The following is a 16,617-nucleotide window of genomic DNA, read 5'->3' as shown; positions in this document are numbered from 1 at the left end:
TTGCGAAGGTTGTTGAGAGTGTGGTGGCATGGCAGCTTCCCCGGTACCTGGAGGAAACTGTCTATCTAGACCCGTACCAGTCCGGCTTCTGGCCTGGGTACAGCACGAAGACGGCTTTGGTCGCGTTGGTAGATGATCTCTGGAGGGTGCGGGACAGGGGTTGCTCCTCTGTCCTGGTTCTATTAGACCTGTCAGCAGTTTTCAATACCATCGACCATGGTATCCTGCTGCGGCGGTTGGGGGGTTTGGGAGTGGGGGCACCATTTTTCGGTGGTTCTCCTCCTACCTCTCTGACCGCTCGCAGACGGTGTTGGCAGGAGGGCAGAGGTCGGCCGCACACTGCCTCACTTGTGGGGTGCCACAGGAGTCGATCCTCTCACCTCTCCTGTTCAACATCTATATGAAGCCGCTGGGATCTCGTAGCTCCCATAACACCTCTCCTGCGCAGGCTGCACTGGCTGCCGGTGGTCTTCCGGGTGCAGTTCAAGGTGTTGGTCATCACCTTTAAAGCGCTCCATGGCTTGGGACCGGGATATTTACGGGACCGCCTACTGCCACCAATAGCCTCCCATCGATCTGTGCGCTTTCACAGGGAGGGCCTCCTTAGGGTGCCGTCAGCTAAACAATGTTGGCTGGCGGCTCCCAGGTGAAGAGCATTCTCTGTGGGGGCACCTGCCCTGTGGAATGAACTACCTGTACGCTTACTCCCTGACCTCCGGACCTTTAAGCGTGAGCTCAAGACTTTCTTATTTCATCGAGCAGGGCTGGCCTAATGGGAATTTTAATGGGGTTTTATAGCGTTTTTATAATTTTATTCTATTATTTTTAACTTTTAGCCAAATTGAATTAGATTTTTAGTGATATATGGTTTTAATTGCTGTATTACTGTTTTATTTTGGCTGTACACCGCCCTGAGTCTTAATAATAATAATAATAATAATAATAATAATAATAATAATAATAATAATAATAATAATAATAATAATAATATTTTAATTTGTATACCGCCCTTCTCCCGAAGGAGTCTTTGGAGAAGGGTGGTATAAAAATATAAATAATAAATAATAAATAAATAATAAATAAATATAATTGCATCTCCAACATTTAGCTTGCATATTCGGGTACATACATGCCAGTTTTTTAGGATCTAAAAATGACCAACAATTTCAATTGAATCTGTATCTATTTTAATGACTTTAACACATATGTTATCCTTATGGGTTGTTCTACTAGTTATATAGTCACTATATGTTGTCCAGTACCGGGTGCAACTTCCTGGTCACCTCAAAAGGCTGTCCCTTGTATAGCACATTGCAGTAGTCTGGCTGGGTGGTGATCAGGGTGTGATGTTAGGACATCCAAGTTCAGATAAGATTGCAAATGGAAACCAGTAGGAGTTAAAGGTTAGTACAACTAGAAACTCCATGTTGGAGGAGCTTTGAGTTCTGTGGAACCCCGCATTGTAGTTCCCATGGACTCAGGGGCTTCCCTCCCTTTCCTCCCAGACCACTGATTAGAACCACCCACTTAGGTAAGAATGAAGTATTCCTCAAGTCTACTGGATTTTTGAGAATAAAACATAGAAATCAACACAAAGAATTAGATTCAGATTCATTTTTTTTGCTCCATTCTATATTATTTCTCATGACATTGTTTGGCTTCAAATAATAAACAATGCTGCTTTCACGTTAATAGTCATAACGAATCATATTATGACTAATCACTAATCTCAATTGTGTAGAATTAAGGACTACTTTTTATTTCTTAATGCACAGAGGTGCTTATTTTTATCCTGCAGTGCTCAGTCTACACGTGGTACTTCGTAGCAGCTTTCAAAATCAAAATTCTACAAAGTAGGATCATGCCATCAAAATATACACATTTTAGTTATCTTTTGGGAGGTATCTCATAGCTCCTTTACTATAATTGCAAATTATACAGAAACTAGCTTCAAAAGAAGACTACTTTCCCAATATCTGTGGGGGACAGAACAATATCCTAGGCTAATATCAAAATTAGTCATTTTAAATAAATCTACCATTCCCATAGGATAATTACAGATTATTACTTACTGAAACAAAAGTCAACACTCATTGTCTGATGGTGCAATTCTGTATGTACTTGTCAGCAATGGTTCCAACTCACTGGATTTTCTTCCAATTCAACTTACATCTTGACCATTTAATTCATAAAATAAGATGAGATTTGAAACAACTCTTTTCGTCTACTGTAAATAAGACATCAGTCATCACTTCTGTATAAGACATCGCACTTACATAGAATAAATAAATTATTTAGAAGCAGTTGGACAATTGTTCTGATGAACAATCCTATAATTTCTGCCATTTTTCTCATATCAGCATTGCTTTGAAAGGATATAGTTTAGAACTTTCTTAGATCAGCAAATAATAATTACAAAAGGACTTATTAGTTGATAGTACCTTCTCAGGCCATAGTAAAACAAAATTACCACACAAAATTAAATTAAATTATAATTACAAAAGGGCTCATTAGTTGTTCTTATCTTATATATTGACAAGGAAACAAACGTTTTCAAATATATCATAAACATCTAAATTTGAAAAGGATTCACATAAATTGGGAAAGCCCTCATGTATTAATTTAAAAATGTCACTTTACTTTTTTCCTGAGATAGGCTCCTAACAGAGGATAGGATATTTAATTAATTAAATTGTTTAATTACTTTACTAGAAAAGCAACTCTGAACACACTAATTGGTAGGCTTCTGTGAAATATTTAGTATATTAATTACATCATTATTGAGCTATTAAATTATGCTGCTACATACAGCAGCAGTTTGATAATACTCCACACTTTGACAGAATGGGCTTTCAAGTTAGATTTTTTTTTTATAAAAAAAAACTAAATCTGAAAGGTTTCATTTCATATAGAATAGAACAATATTTTGAAGAAGTATCCTCCTTTTCTGTCACAATGATAACTGTAAAATCGTTGTACTTTTTATTCCTTTTCTTCAGTCCTGTCTCTAAGTGGAAGGTTACCAGGCAACTTCTCGTTAGTATCTGGGGTTCTGTGGTATCTTCCCTCCAAGACAGAAATGTCACAGCACTATGTGTTAAGGTACACTGAGGTAAATGACTTGCCACAATCCTTCTCAGTATCTTTTTTTAACTTCTTGGCATCACAAACTGAAAGAATATGATAACTGGGCATTAAACAACAAGAAAAAAATAATGGCTGATAGTTTCATTTTGAGAGATGGATAGCACAGATATTGACAAAGTAGTTACAAGCTTCCAAAAACAATATGCTCAATCCTATTAGCTCTTGAATTAAATCTATTCCTTGCGGTGAATTTTGATTCTAAAAGTTAATTTTTCAAAGGAATGGAAATATAAATCAGGGCAATAGAGTTTTCCAGAGTCCAAAGAGTCAATTTTTTCCACAGGAATTATAGTCTGTACATAATGTATACCAATAGAATGTCCTTGTGTTGTCTTTGTGGAGGCTTTTTTTTTTAGCTGTCTGTGTGTTTGATTTTAGGCATACACATGTACACAACTGCTGTGAGCATTTTTCTGTTATATACAAGTGAATGCTTGACAGATTTTCTTCTCCTTCTTACTCCCAAAACAACTTTGATAGCCCATAAACATAGTAAATCCTGCAGCTGCCTTCATATTTTCATGACAATTGCCCAGTAAACTATTCATTAAAAAATTTCAACCAATCCAAGTCCATAGAGACTCCATCCCAGAAAGTTACTATATCCATCTTTTCACAGTTTAAAAACTGTAAAATGTAGGCACTCTGGATTATATACAACCACAGTTAGGGAGTTAGTGAGCCTCTTATATTCTAGCACTCATAAAAACAGAAATAAAACTCACAAAGCATATTGAAGAAAGCAGTAGTGGAAGATCACTTGCTAAATTGGAGGCAAAGTTTTTATTATAGTGGCAAAGGCTCCATATATTTGCAGGAATCTGGAATGTGATGATGGTGGTGGTGGTAGTGGGAAAGAAAAAAATAATCTATGAGAGACCATTCAGAAACTTACTCTCTAAATCAGTTCCATCAATGGTGTCTTAGGACAGCACTTAAGAAGAAATTTTCAGTGTCAACATACTCATTCTGACATATACTTTTTATAGTTTCACATTATAATTTAAAGGAGAAAGCCAATTTTGTGTTCTTTTTAAGGGTTAAATGCAGTCTTTGCACTAAGAGAAGGTTGTTCATTTCTCCCTCTATACCTGTGATGGCGAACCTATGGCATGTGTACTTGAAGTGGCATGCAGAGCCATGTCGCCTGGCACGCATGGCATTGCCAGTTCCTCTTCTGGGTTTTAGACGTGCATGTGTGCACAACGATCAGCTGGCCCATGTTGCATGTGGCAATGCCGGAAACTAGAAGAGCTGGTCTTCCATTTTTCTGCATGAGCATGCACACCGGCCAGCTGACTGTCGCGTGCGCATGCACGCCAGAGACTGAGAAGAGTAGCTGGCGGAAACCAGAAGTTTAGTAGCTGAAACTGGAAGTTCATTTTTGGGCGTGCGCATGTGTGCTGGGCAGCTCCTTTTATGGGTTGTGGCCCAGACAAAAGTGCGCTCCTTTTTCACCATTCAGTGCCGAAAAGGTTCACCATCACTGCTCTATACCATTCTTTTACTCAAAATATCACCCCATTAATGTTCCTTCTTCCCTGCCTTCCTTCCTTCTAATTAATACCAGAATATCTTAAAAAGCAACATCTTTCCTGTGACGGTTTTTTACTTTCTGGGGTAGCACCAACTGAAAAGCTTCCCCAGTAGATGAACAGACAACCCAAAGTAGCAGGATACCTGTCAATTCTCTGCTGTTTATCTACCTCCATATGGTCAGACTTTGGGCTAAATTTGGGGAGGCAAGGAGTTTTATGCAGAAGGCTAATGCAGCTTGAGTACAGTACAACTTCTGGGAGTGACACTTCTTTTTGCTCTAGACCAGAATGATATGCCATTAACTGCTTGGAATGCTGCCTGTTGTTGCAACAATATAGTGGTGGAAAAATGCAGTCACTGATGGGATTTGCCAAGATTCTACTATTATTGTTCAAGTGGCCATCAATATCATCTCAGAAAACAGGCTTTTCACAAAAGACTATGCTGTAACTAATTATCTCGGTCAACCCCCAATACAGAAATTGATAATTGATTCAATTGTATTAGCATTTTGATAAATGATAAATTTTTTGCACCTCTACCAGTAGTGGCAGTGTGGTCACATTTAATACAAGTGTGTGGGCATGCAGAGGTTAAAAAGTTAAATGTGACTCCCACACTTGTATTGTGTGATCCAATTCCTTTTTGCCCTAGTATTTATTTATTTATTTATTTATTTATTTATTTATTTATTTATTTATTATTTACATTTTTATACCGCCCTTCTCCGAAGACTCAGGGTGGTGTACAGCAAGATAAAACATAAATACCAAAAAATTAAAATACAATATTCATTAAAAATCTAATTTGATACGCTGAATATTAAAATAGATGTATAAAATTTTAAATAAGTTAAGTAGTACTTGTTACTTTATAAGTAACACATGTAGATGTCCTAAGTGTGATATATGTACAAATCTGTTAAATTAAATATAGCCTGGAATGTGTATTTATGCTTGAATTTGCACTGGCCCTTAGAACAAAATATATGCTTTTGCTTTCACTTATCTACTTCCGCTGAATATTGAACATAATCTTCTATTGAACACAAATATCACATAGGAACCAATGGCCACCATACTAACATTCACTATACATATCTATGCTGTGCATGCTTTATTGACACCAGAAAATGAAAAATTTGTATAACTGTGGCTTCCCAATCAAGAACTGCTTGTCTAAATAGCAATAGTACTTAGACTTATATACCACTTCACAGTGCTTTACAGCCCTCTCTAAGTGGTTTACAAAGTCAGCATATTGCCCCCAACAATCTGGGTCCTCATTTTACTGACTTTGGAAGGATGAGTCAATCTTGAACCGGTGGGAATCCAACTGCCAAATTGCTGGCAATCAGCAGTCAGTAGAAGTAGTCTGCAGTACTGCATTCTAACCACTGTGCCACACAGCCTCTAAAGCGAATCAAGGAACCCTAACAATCTTAAGGTCTCTTCACAACATGAAATCTTTAAAAGTCTACTTGTTTTTTAAACACAGTCAAACATAAAAATACAGATGTAGCAGATATTAGTAAAATAAATCAGGGGTGAAATGGACGGGTTCACTTGAATCGGTAGTAAAAAAAATGCTACCGGTTCGGGAAAACCAGTATTTCTGATGATCAGCTGTGCCATGTGATTTATATTAGCTAGAAAGCATGAAACCCTACTTTCTAACGAATCTAAATCATGCAGCACAGCTGTTCCCCCCCATTTTGCTGTTCTACTTAACTTTGCTGACTCAGAAAAGGCTTCTTAATCCTCCTTTTTCAGCGTTGTGCAGTAGCGCCTGTGATGTGCCTGCACGTGAAGCGCACGTTTGGTGCGCACTTTGCGTGCTCCCACGAAGCAAACCGGTAGCGAAGTGAACTGGTAGCAGACTTCAGAGCATTTCACCCCTGAAATAAATGTGCACAAATGTGAATGGCTGCAGCTCCTGTTAGATGTATTTTGAGTGTCAAATCTAGGTTTGTATCTGTGCAGATGGACAAAGAGCTAAGAGTCAAAAGGAAGGGTAGAATTTTACTTCATTTTGTAGAAGGCTGCAATTTGAGATCTTGTCATAATTTAATTTCCACCAATGTTTAGTTTCTGTTTTATGCCTTCAACCATTTTCTTTCAGTCATATCCAATTCTTTGAGACCTCATAGACAAGTCCCTGCAGTTTTCTTGGCAATTTTTTTTCAGAAGTGGTTTGCCATTGCCCCCTTCCTAGGGCTCAGAGAAAGTGACTGGCATAACGATGGATTCATGCCTAACACCAGACTAAAACTCACAATCTCCTGGTTTCTAGCCTGATGCCTTAGCCACCAGACCAGGCTGGCTTCCTGCCTTTAACCATTAAATTTATGTAGATCTCTGCATGGATTTCCATGTGTGTTGTCCCATTTCGTTTAGTCAAAATGATATTATTTTGTGAAAATACTCCATGATTGAAGTAGCAATAAGGCTGCCAGATGTGAATTTAGGATAGATAGCAAAACATTAAAATTAAGCAAGTTTAGTTTTCACATTTTCTTATAGATATTTCAGTCCTTCTCACTCAAATGGACAAGCATATAAACTGATATTTAATTAAACTTTTGGTACACTGTTATCTTTCTGAAATTAGCACACTCTACTGTATAAAACCCTTCTGTGTTTTCATCAGAACACCATTCTAGGAATACTTGGGAGTAAGTCCAATTGAAAGTCCTGGAATATTAAGGATGAATAGCTGTCTCACTGAATTTAATTGGATGGGATTTAGTTCCAACTATCTTGATCAGATTGTTTCTTAAATGCTGTTTGTTTCTTTCATCTGGACTGCTACTGTCTTCCAAAAGAAAAACTCCAAAACAAAAAAGGTGTTTTCTGACTTTCCCTTCCTTCTATGTCCAGAATGCATAAAAGAAGGCTTCTAAATAGGTATACACAAAGAGGCTCTTTCCAGACCTTTTTCTGAACAACTTTTCTCCTTTTACACAATCAAGGTTACATGGGAAGCTGTTTTTAAAAACAGAAGCATTTTCTAATTCTACCATCTTGTTCCATAATTAGAGGGGGGAAATTGTTTCTGTGCTGTCTTTAAAGCATTTGCTAAAGCTCCTTGCTAAGATTTCTTATGAAATAGGATATTATTTGCTCCTTAGCTATACATATTATCAAAGACACTAAAGAAGAAAACTTGGGAGGGAATCTCTACTGAAATGTTTCTTAGAGTTTATCTATGTTATCTCAAGTTCAATATATTGCATTCATCAGATATATAAATACATTACTTTTCCTTCATTTGCAAACAAATGCTTCATTAAAAAGTGCAAATTAGTACAAATATACCCCATACCATCACCAAAGACACATCAGTTATAAAGAAAACAAAGGTTAAGATCTTAAACCCTCTTATTTAGACCCAATTCCATTGAAATAAACAAGCATCATTTCCAAGTAAACAAAATTAGAAGCAAGTTGAAAATAATATACAGTATTCCATCTGAAAAAATGCCATTCTGTAAAGAGCATGATGCAACTATATGGAAGTATTTCTGGTAACTAAGTATTTAATTTCATGATTAAATAATCTTAAACCAAACAAATGAATAAATTACAGGCTAAATGAAAAGGATACTGCTTTTCACAATACTGTCAAAGGCAAGCATGTTAAGCAAACAAACATAATAAGACTTCAGTTAAAGACAGCTTCTTTACATAGGAAAATTTGGATTCGTGTGATTTATACTACTAAATGATTAACAATTTACAAATTGTAAAGATGAAACTATGAAATACAACAGAGAAGGACAGAAAGGGAAAAAGAAAAAAAATTAAGTAACAAAAGCTTTATTATTTTACTTTTCCATGAGCCATTGCATTTGATTTTTTTCTTTTCTATTGCTTGATGACAATTTAATATGTTAATAGCATTAAACATGAGTTTTATACAAATATCAGTAGCAGTTATATAATTTCCTTTCCTAGTGACTTTCAAATCAAACGTGACAATAGAATTTACTTTCTAATTGAGTGGAATTTCCGCATTTTATTATGGAAGTGGTTTAGTATTTTGGGAAGACATGAAATTTTATTCTGTCCCTTCTTTAATTCCACTGCATTCTATAATATTGTGTTGGAAGGAAGGTAGAGAAATCAAGATGATGATAAGGTAAAACTATTCAACTTTTAAAAAAATCCCCGTATCCATTGTTAAAAGATCATATTATCCAATTCAGTGGAAGTGAACTTATTGCTAACTCATTAGATTCCCAGGAGATGCCTTACATTAATTGTTTAGCAAAAGCACCCTTAGGCTATAACTAGGGAAGAGCATTAAATGCATAAAAAGAGAAGTTGACAGAGATCCCTGTAGAACAAGCTCCATCTACTCAAATAAAACTTCTCTAAAAGGGTGGGAGGGGGGATGCTAGAATCCTGAATGGCTATTTTGGAGTTAGATTCCCACCCCCACATATTCTCTGCAAGCACAAGCACAATTAAGGCAAACAAAAGAGGTAAAAAAAATCAATGATGTGGCAACACAGAACTCTTTTGGAAACAGCCTGAAAATGGTAACTATGGAACAATAAATTAAAATTTAAAAGAAAAGATGTACTAGAGTTGTTTGTGTGGCTGGCAAGGATGGAGCAAGAGGAAAAGTTGGAGGACACCGTAAAATCAACACTGCAGATTAGGGAAACGAAGCAGAAGAGAGTGTTCAGGGACAAGAGACCATGAAACATTTCCAGCTGTAGGAATACATTCTTTAGAAATCTTCTGTTGAGAATCTTTTGTTGAAAATCTTCTGTTGTGAGCAAATGCAACATTCACACATAAAAAGTTATGACTTTAAGATAATTTCCCATCTGACATCCTTGCCATTGCTTGTTTTATAACTCTGAGCACTGTTTTGAATGGCTATTTTATCATTTTGTCTGTTTCTATAGATGTTGTTCAGTGTATTTTAAAGAAGAAATTTTGCTGTGAGAAATATTCTGAAGATTAGTATTAGAAGAAAGCATCTGTCAGAATTTAAGTTTTTAACGTGTATTTCCCCCCCCCAGTATTGCTGCTAATATACCACTAGAGGGACCACTGGTTAAACAAGAGGCAAAAATGGAGCTTTTCATTCTGTTTTTTAAAAATGCCGTTTCCATGGAAAAAAGCCATTTTCATCAAATAGTCCCATCATAATTATAGTATAGTTTATTGCTGTTTGTTACTACAGTAAAGTTGGTAGTAGTGTTGCTACTTTGAGGCTACAGAAGAAAGAGAAAAAGAAAGAAAGAAAGAAAATAGAAAATAGAAGTGCTTTAATTACATATACAGTAAATACATAAAGGAAATAAGTATTCATACGTACATTTAAAATATGGCCACATATTTTTAAATTTATACTATCAGATTGTTATCCTGAAATATTGCAGCTTTTCACATTTTTAACACCAGTTGTTTATCTTAAGCACAACTATTAACTCTAAAAGTAAGTTGTTATTATTACTAACAAATGTTTATTTTAAAGGTTCTCGTAGAACATACTCATTTTTGCTACCCAGGTCTAGTTTGCTCCATATACATAATACCATGATTTCAACTGACTTTAAAAGATTATTTAGCCAGCTCATTCATCAATTAAGCAACTATACCTACATAATTTTGCATATTACAAAAGCCTCAGCAATAATATATGTGCTTTTGTTGACACTCTTAAAGGAATGTGATATCCTAAAACATTAGAAACATTTAAATAACTAAATTCATTAATGGAAAAAAACCACATTTAATATATTCTTCTCCTCGTGTTTTCTTAAAATAGTACATCACCATAAATATTTCATTACAAAATAAACTGTGCCTGTAATTCACGGTCTCACTGATTAATTGTTGCTTTACTTGATGGAAGATTATTTAGAAATTATCCTACTTATTCAAAAGTTTACTTAGCAGTACCTACACAGTGCAAATTCTATTGGAAACACTTCGAAGTGTTTGAATCACTTAAATGTGCTGCTGTAAGCTTTCCTATAGGAGTAAGAGAATATCTCAAAGGCATCTGAAGCTCTGAATCTACATAAAGTTACATTCTACTGACTAGAAGAACAGAACACGTGAGAAATAAACTAAAGATGCAAAATAGCCCTCCTGATCAGGCCAAAGATTCACCAATTCAACACTGGTGTGTCATGGTGGACTAGTGGTGAAGATGCTTACTCCCACTCGGAAGGCTAAGACTTTAATTCTAGGTAGTGGCAGATGCTTCTCTCTCAGGGCACAAAGAAAAACTATCTGCTGTGAACTCCACATAAGCATCAGGAAGGGCATCTGGCCAGTAAAGTTCAGCTCCATTCAGTTGCCCTGATTCTCCCCTGAATTAAGGGGCAACAGGATTTTTAAAAGAAGAAAAAAAAAGCATATAGAAATGGCCAATTGGATATTTTTTAAAAGCAGTCATGCCAGGCATGACGGTCATTAACTTTTGAACACATGTTATTTAGGGAATCATGCCTCAGATTCTAGAATTGATACAGTTAACTGTTCGTGATGATGGCTCAGTAGACTGCATTATGTGTAGGCCAATCAGAAGACTGTATGCTACTTTTTGCTGCACTGATGACTATATCGGTATAGATAAAAATAATGCCCTTAAGTCATTGAGCTGTGGTGGCTCAAGGCTGTAAGAAGCCTGTTATTAAAACCAGCTGCCTGCAATTACTGCAGGTTCTAGTCCCACCAGGTCCAAGGTTGACTCAGCCTTCCATCCTTTATAAGGTAGGTAAAATGAGGACCCAGATTGTTGGGGGGGCAATAAGTTGACTTTGTAAATATACAAATAGAATGAGACTATTGCCTTACACACTGTAAGCCACCCTGAGTCTTCGGAGAAGGGCGGGATATAAATGTAAACAAAAAAAAAATTATATTAAAAAATGATGTTGAATACAGATTTAGCAAAACATAGAACAGCACAATTCATTCAGTGAAACTTAAGTTATTTATAACTTATTTAACCTTGGATTTTAATGGATTTCTTCCATCTATGTTTGGGTATCCAACTCAGTGTAGCAGCAATAATACCAAATTCAATAGAAATGCCTTTTATTAGGAACAACCAAATCTCAATGCTGGGAGCAAGTTTGCAAATTCACTATGCCTGGTCATTTGGTAAGATATAGCATCAAAAACATGGAAAAAAGAAAGATGGAAAAGGTAAAAGATCAACAACGACCTGCTGGTAGGTAGGATGGAAAAGCCTAACAATTCACAATTTCTAAGAGTCTTACAGAGAACAGGAAGCACTAGCTAGATGTAGTTAGCATACAGATAACTGAAGGCTGTAGCAGGAGCAACTAAGATGGACATAGATACCTCTGTCGTTCCCTTGAAAATAAACAAGCAGACCTTCAGTTTTGCTTAGAAATACATAGTTCACTTGTAAGGTAGAAAGAAGACAAAAGAAAAATGTAATTTGTGCACTACCAGTTAACACAATTGTAGGATAATATTAGCTTTGCTAAGATAAAGATAAAACTTTCCTTCCTTCCTCCCTCCCCCCTCTCTCCCACTCCCCCTTCCTTCCTTCCTCCCTCCCTCCCTCCCCTTCCTTCCTTGCTTCCTTCCTTGCTTCCTTCCTTCCTTCCTTCCTTCCTTCCTTCCTACCTTCTCCATCTCTCTCTCCCTCCCTCCCTCCCTCCCTCCCTCTCTCCCTCTCCCCCTCTCTCTGCTTCAACAAGCACCAAACACTTTCAGAAGGTACAGCTTGGAAAAACAGCTGGCTGAAAAGTCATCAGAGCAAATATACTAACCAGAGGAGCACAACCTGAACCCTCAACAACCAGGCAGCCTCAGAAAGTCTTAGCCATAACCCCTCAAGTCTTAGCCATAACCCCTCAAGTCAACAAATGGTGCTAGCAAATTGTGAAGAAGGGAAGTTATTAAATACACAAGAATCAACCTAAACACAATCACATTTTGCTATCTTGAGTTATGTTTTAACAAATCTCAGCTTGTAGAGGTGCATACATATGTATTTGTTTGGAATAAGCTATTGAGAGATAAATTATACCTATTGCCCATTAAAAAGTATATTTAATTTCAAAATATATGCTCCAAAACGAGAGTTTTCTTTTCTGGAAAGAAAACATTGGTTACTTCAGTATGCTCTGTTTAACTCATGGAAATGTCTGTGAAAATGTTTTATTCTCTCTCACACATCCCAGGTTTCTTCCCAGCCCATAATAACTGATTATGGAGATGGTCAGCACAGCCTCTGCCGTATGTCTAGGTTGTGTCCATCAAATTTTCCCAACCTCAGGAAGAGGAGAAGATGGCATTAGGAGGCAGATCTTTCTGCTTCTTTAGGAGCAGAACTCCCTCGCTCCATTGTATGCACCTAAGATTCTATCACAGAGGAGTAAAGGCAGCTTTCAGGCAGATTTTACGCAGGTCATTGAACAGCCATATTTCAGCTGCTACAGCCCTAGGACAGATACAAGCCAATCCAGGCTTTTTTGCACCAAAAGCCTGTGTCCTGTTACTAAGCCCCCAGGGTTGTCATCTAGCCTCAACCCCAAAGGATATACAGTCAAGACACAGAGTGGGATTCATACCAAATCGCATCATACCCGCCAATAAGTTATCCTCAAGCTGAGATACCTCCAGGGCTTAACTACCTTTGAAAATGTTCACTGTAGCTGTCTTGGGAAAACAACCATCATGCTGCACCATCGTTTCAGTTTCATACATGTAGACAATGGTTGCATGTAAAATCCTCTCCCCAAAAGGCTAGTAAGGAACATCTATACAAATACTGAAAAGGAAGGGGCATCTTCCCACATCTTTTTCTTAACACGGGTTTAGCTGAAATACCCATATGAGGATCCTTTACTTCTTTCGAAGTCTGCCTCAGTTCATTGAATCGTTTTACCTTCTAATATCTCTCCTCCAAAGGCCCAACAGCCTGTGAAGAAGCTGAGGCCTGGCGCTTTGTGACATTGCTTCCCCTGTTTCCCATAACTGCAAGCAAGAACTGCCAAGATTTCAGGATCCTCTTCATGCTATCACTTCACAGGCTGGAAGGTGACAGCTTCACCAGGGAATAATGCAGTCCAACATAATTGAATGTGGCCTGCAGCAAAGCAGCAGCCTGGAGCCACTTGTGATTGTAGCTGTCATCAGGTGGTACCTACTGCAAGAAGACGTGTTCCACTGGAATGCCAGCCTGCCATGCAGTCTGTATTGATAGCTTATTTACTACTAACCAGCCCACAATAGTTTGTAGTAAAGAATTGTCAATCATGTCATCACAACTATATGACTGTTGGGTATTCCAAAACACCAGACACTACACTCTCAGGGCCAAATAAGATATTTGCACTCCCCCCACCTCTCTTTTCCATATATTCCGTGCTTATCTCCCCAATCCCTGTCTCCCCCTCCATTGGAAGTATACTGAATGCATGCTTTTTTACCACCACATGGTAATGTACAAAAATAATTAGACATGAAAAAGGACATTCAAGAGAAGAACAAAATTAAACCTCCTTGATTTCTCCCTAGTTATAAAGAATATAAACTTCTTTACAACTTCAGATAAAAGAGCAATCAATCCGAGCAGTTCATTTCTTTCAATTGACAATTCCTCACTAGAGAATTGTTTCCACTTATTCATTTGCCATAAATTCCCTAGAACGAATATAAGAAAATAAATGTTTTTGTTCAAGAGAAGATTGTGTTTCCTGAAGAAAACGTTGCATGACTGTTGACCATTCAGATTACGTTTCTGATGCAGGACTGTAGCAGTATTCTCATGTTTATCAGCATTTGGCATCAAATAGACTGACATGAGGTCGAAGCTGAATTTGGAGGTTCAAAGGATGTGTTATAGATACAATTTGGATTCCACCCATGGTTAAATAGGAGACTGCAAACACTTAAATTGGAAGAAAATGGAAATAATAGTCTTATTTGCAAAGCACATTCACAAAACTATTATTCTGTGATAATACAGCAAATGGATGCAAAATGCATTTTCCATGATTAAAAACTAAAACCAATGTTCCTATTCAATATAGAAGACACTCTTGATTATGTCTAGTTCAACTCTTTTACTTTGGAAGCTCTCTTTAATCCCTTTGTTCACGATTATTCTTGAACATTTTCCTGCTTAATTTGAATAATGTGATTTATTTATGTTGAATGTATATCTATTTTTTCTTTTCATAAAGATAAGCTTGTTAGTGTAACATAAAGTGAAATGCATCATAAATGATAAATAATGGCGGAGGGACAGTCTAAATTTTACTTAGTTTGCTTAGGCTCAGTAAACCTCAGTTCAGTTGCTAAAGAAAGTTTAGTCAGTAAGGATTTTTTCATTAACTACTTGAATCAATATGCTGACATCTTCCAATGAAGATTCTCAGGCATCCAGGTAGAGTTGTTTGTAAATTAAATCATGGCAACTGGATTTTTCTATTTTTGGTTTGAAATGTTTTACTGCTTACTATTTTCAATCTTTATTTCAGAGGAAACAAAACATTTCATTTAAATATTAGAATTTGCCATTTCAGATTTTTCTGGGGGGTCATTTTAAAGAGCCAATTCACGCATGGCTATTCACAGTTGGTAACCTGTTAACTCATACAAGAATTTGATGCTCAAGTTTTCTCAATTATGTACACTGTAACTGGAATTTTGATTATCACGTTGAATTTCCTTGCACACAATTATGGAATATTTGCAATTACAGCTGTCAGCCATTACTAAATAGGCCCAGGGTAATGAAATATGATATCTATATGTATGAATTAATCCTAAATTTCCAAGTACTATATTTTAATTTATATTAGGAGTTGAAGGTCCTTAATGCTGATAAATAAAAAAGTTGTTCACAACTGAGTTAAAGACTGAGCAGTATATTTATTCACAATAAAATTTAAATATCAACACTTCATTCTTAATATTACTTTTTTAAAAAAAACTACCTCCATATCAGTAACTTTTAGACATCAATAGCCAATAGGCCCATCAACAATCAAACAGGCATAAAATTATACACACATCAAAGAGCTGAACATTGAATGATTAAAAAAAAACCCTAAGGGATATTTCTAAGAAAAATTTTTTTTGAAATGTAAGAAGAAATATTGTTCATTATTGCTTATTGAAATGAGAATTTAAATGATTTGGATGATTGGTTAAGTACCATTGCCTTCAGAAATATTTTAAGTTAAAAAATATTAAGCAAACCAAAATGATTGGAGGCTGACTTTTTTCTAATTCAGAAATGTATGTATGTATGTATGTATGTATGTATGTATGTATGTATGTATGTATCTATCTATCTATCTATCTATCTATCTATCTATCTATCTATCTATCTATCTTGGAAAATTGTTTAGGCATGGGAGAGTAATATAACACATTATATGTATGAAGATGATACATGCCAACAATTTTGAACAACAGTATACTGCCCATGCTCCTTTGCTATTGGCTGTGTTAGTTCCAGCTAATGCCTACCAAAGTCTTGTCTACAGTGCTGATTTAACATAGCCTGGCATCTTTCAAATCTGCTGGACTACTCATCCTCAGAATCTCTAAATGGACTTCTAGATGCCCTAGATTGCCATATTCAGAGCATATTAGGTCTGGATAGATTGTCATGAGGGTCAACATCATTTACTGAAACAAATAGGATAGTAAGACCAAGGTAGACTTTTTATGCTTAATTAATTAAGCAGGAAGAAAGATTTACAGAAGTACTTATTTCTGAATACTTCAAAATTGCAATTATAAAAGGATATGAGTTTGAATCAGTATCTTATGTCCTTGATACAGAAATGGAGAAGAAAAAGAAAAACATTGTAAGTGGCTTATTTCCTTTTCGAAATAGTTCAGGGGTTCCATACATTCTGATAGATTTGAATCACACAAATTGATAGATTTATTAGGAATTACTTTT

This window comes from Ahaetulla prasina, chromosome 1, assembly GCF_028640845.1.
Source record: "Ahaetulla prasina isolate Xishuangbanna chromosome 1, ASM2864084v1, whole genome shotgun sequence".
NCBI classification, from domain to species: domain Eukaryota; kingdom Metazoa; phylum Chordata; class Lepidosauria; order Squamata; family Colubridae; genus Ahaetulla; species Ahaetulla prasina.
Note: the sequence above shows the minus strand (reverse complement) of the source record.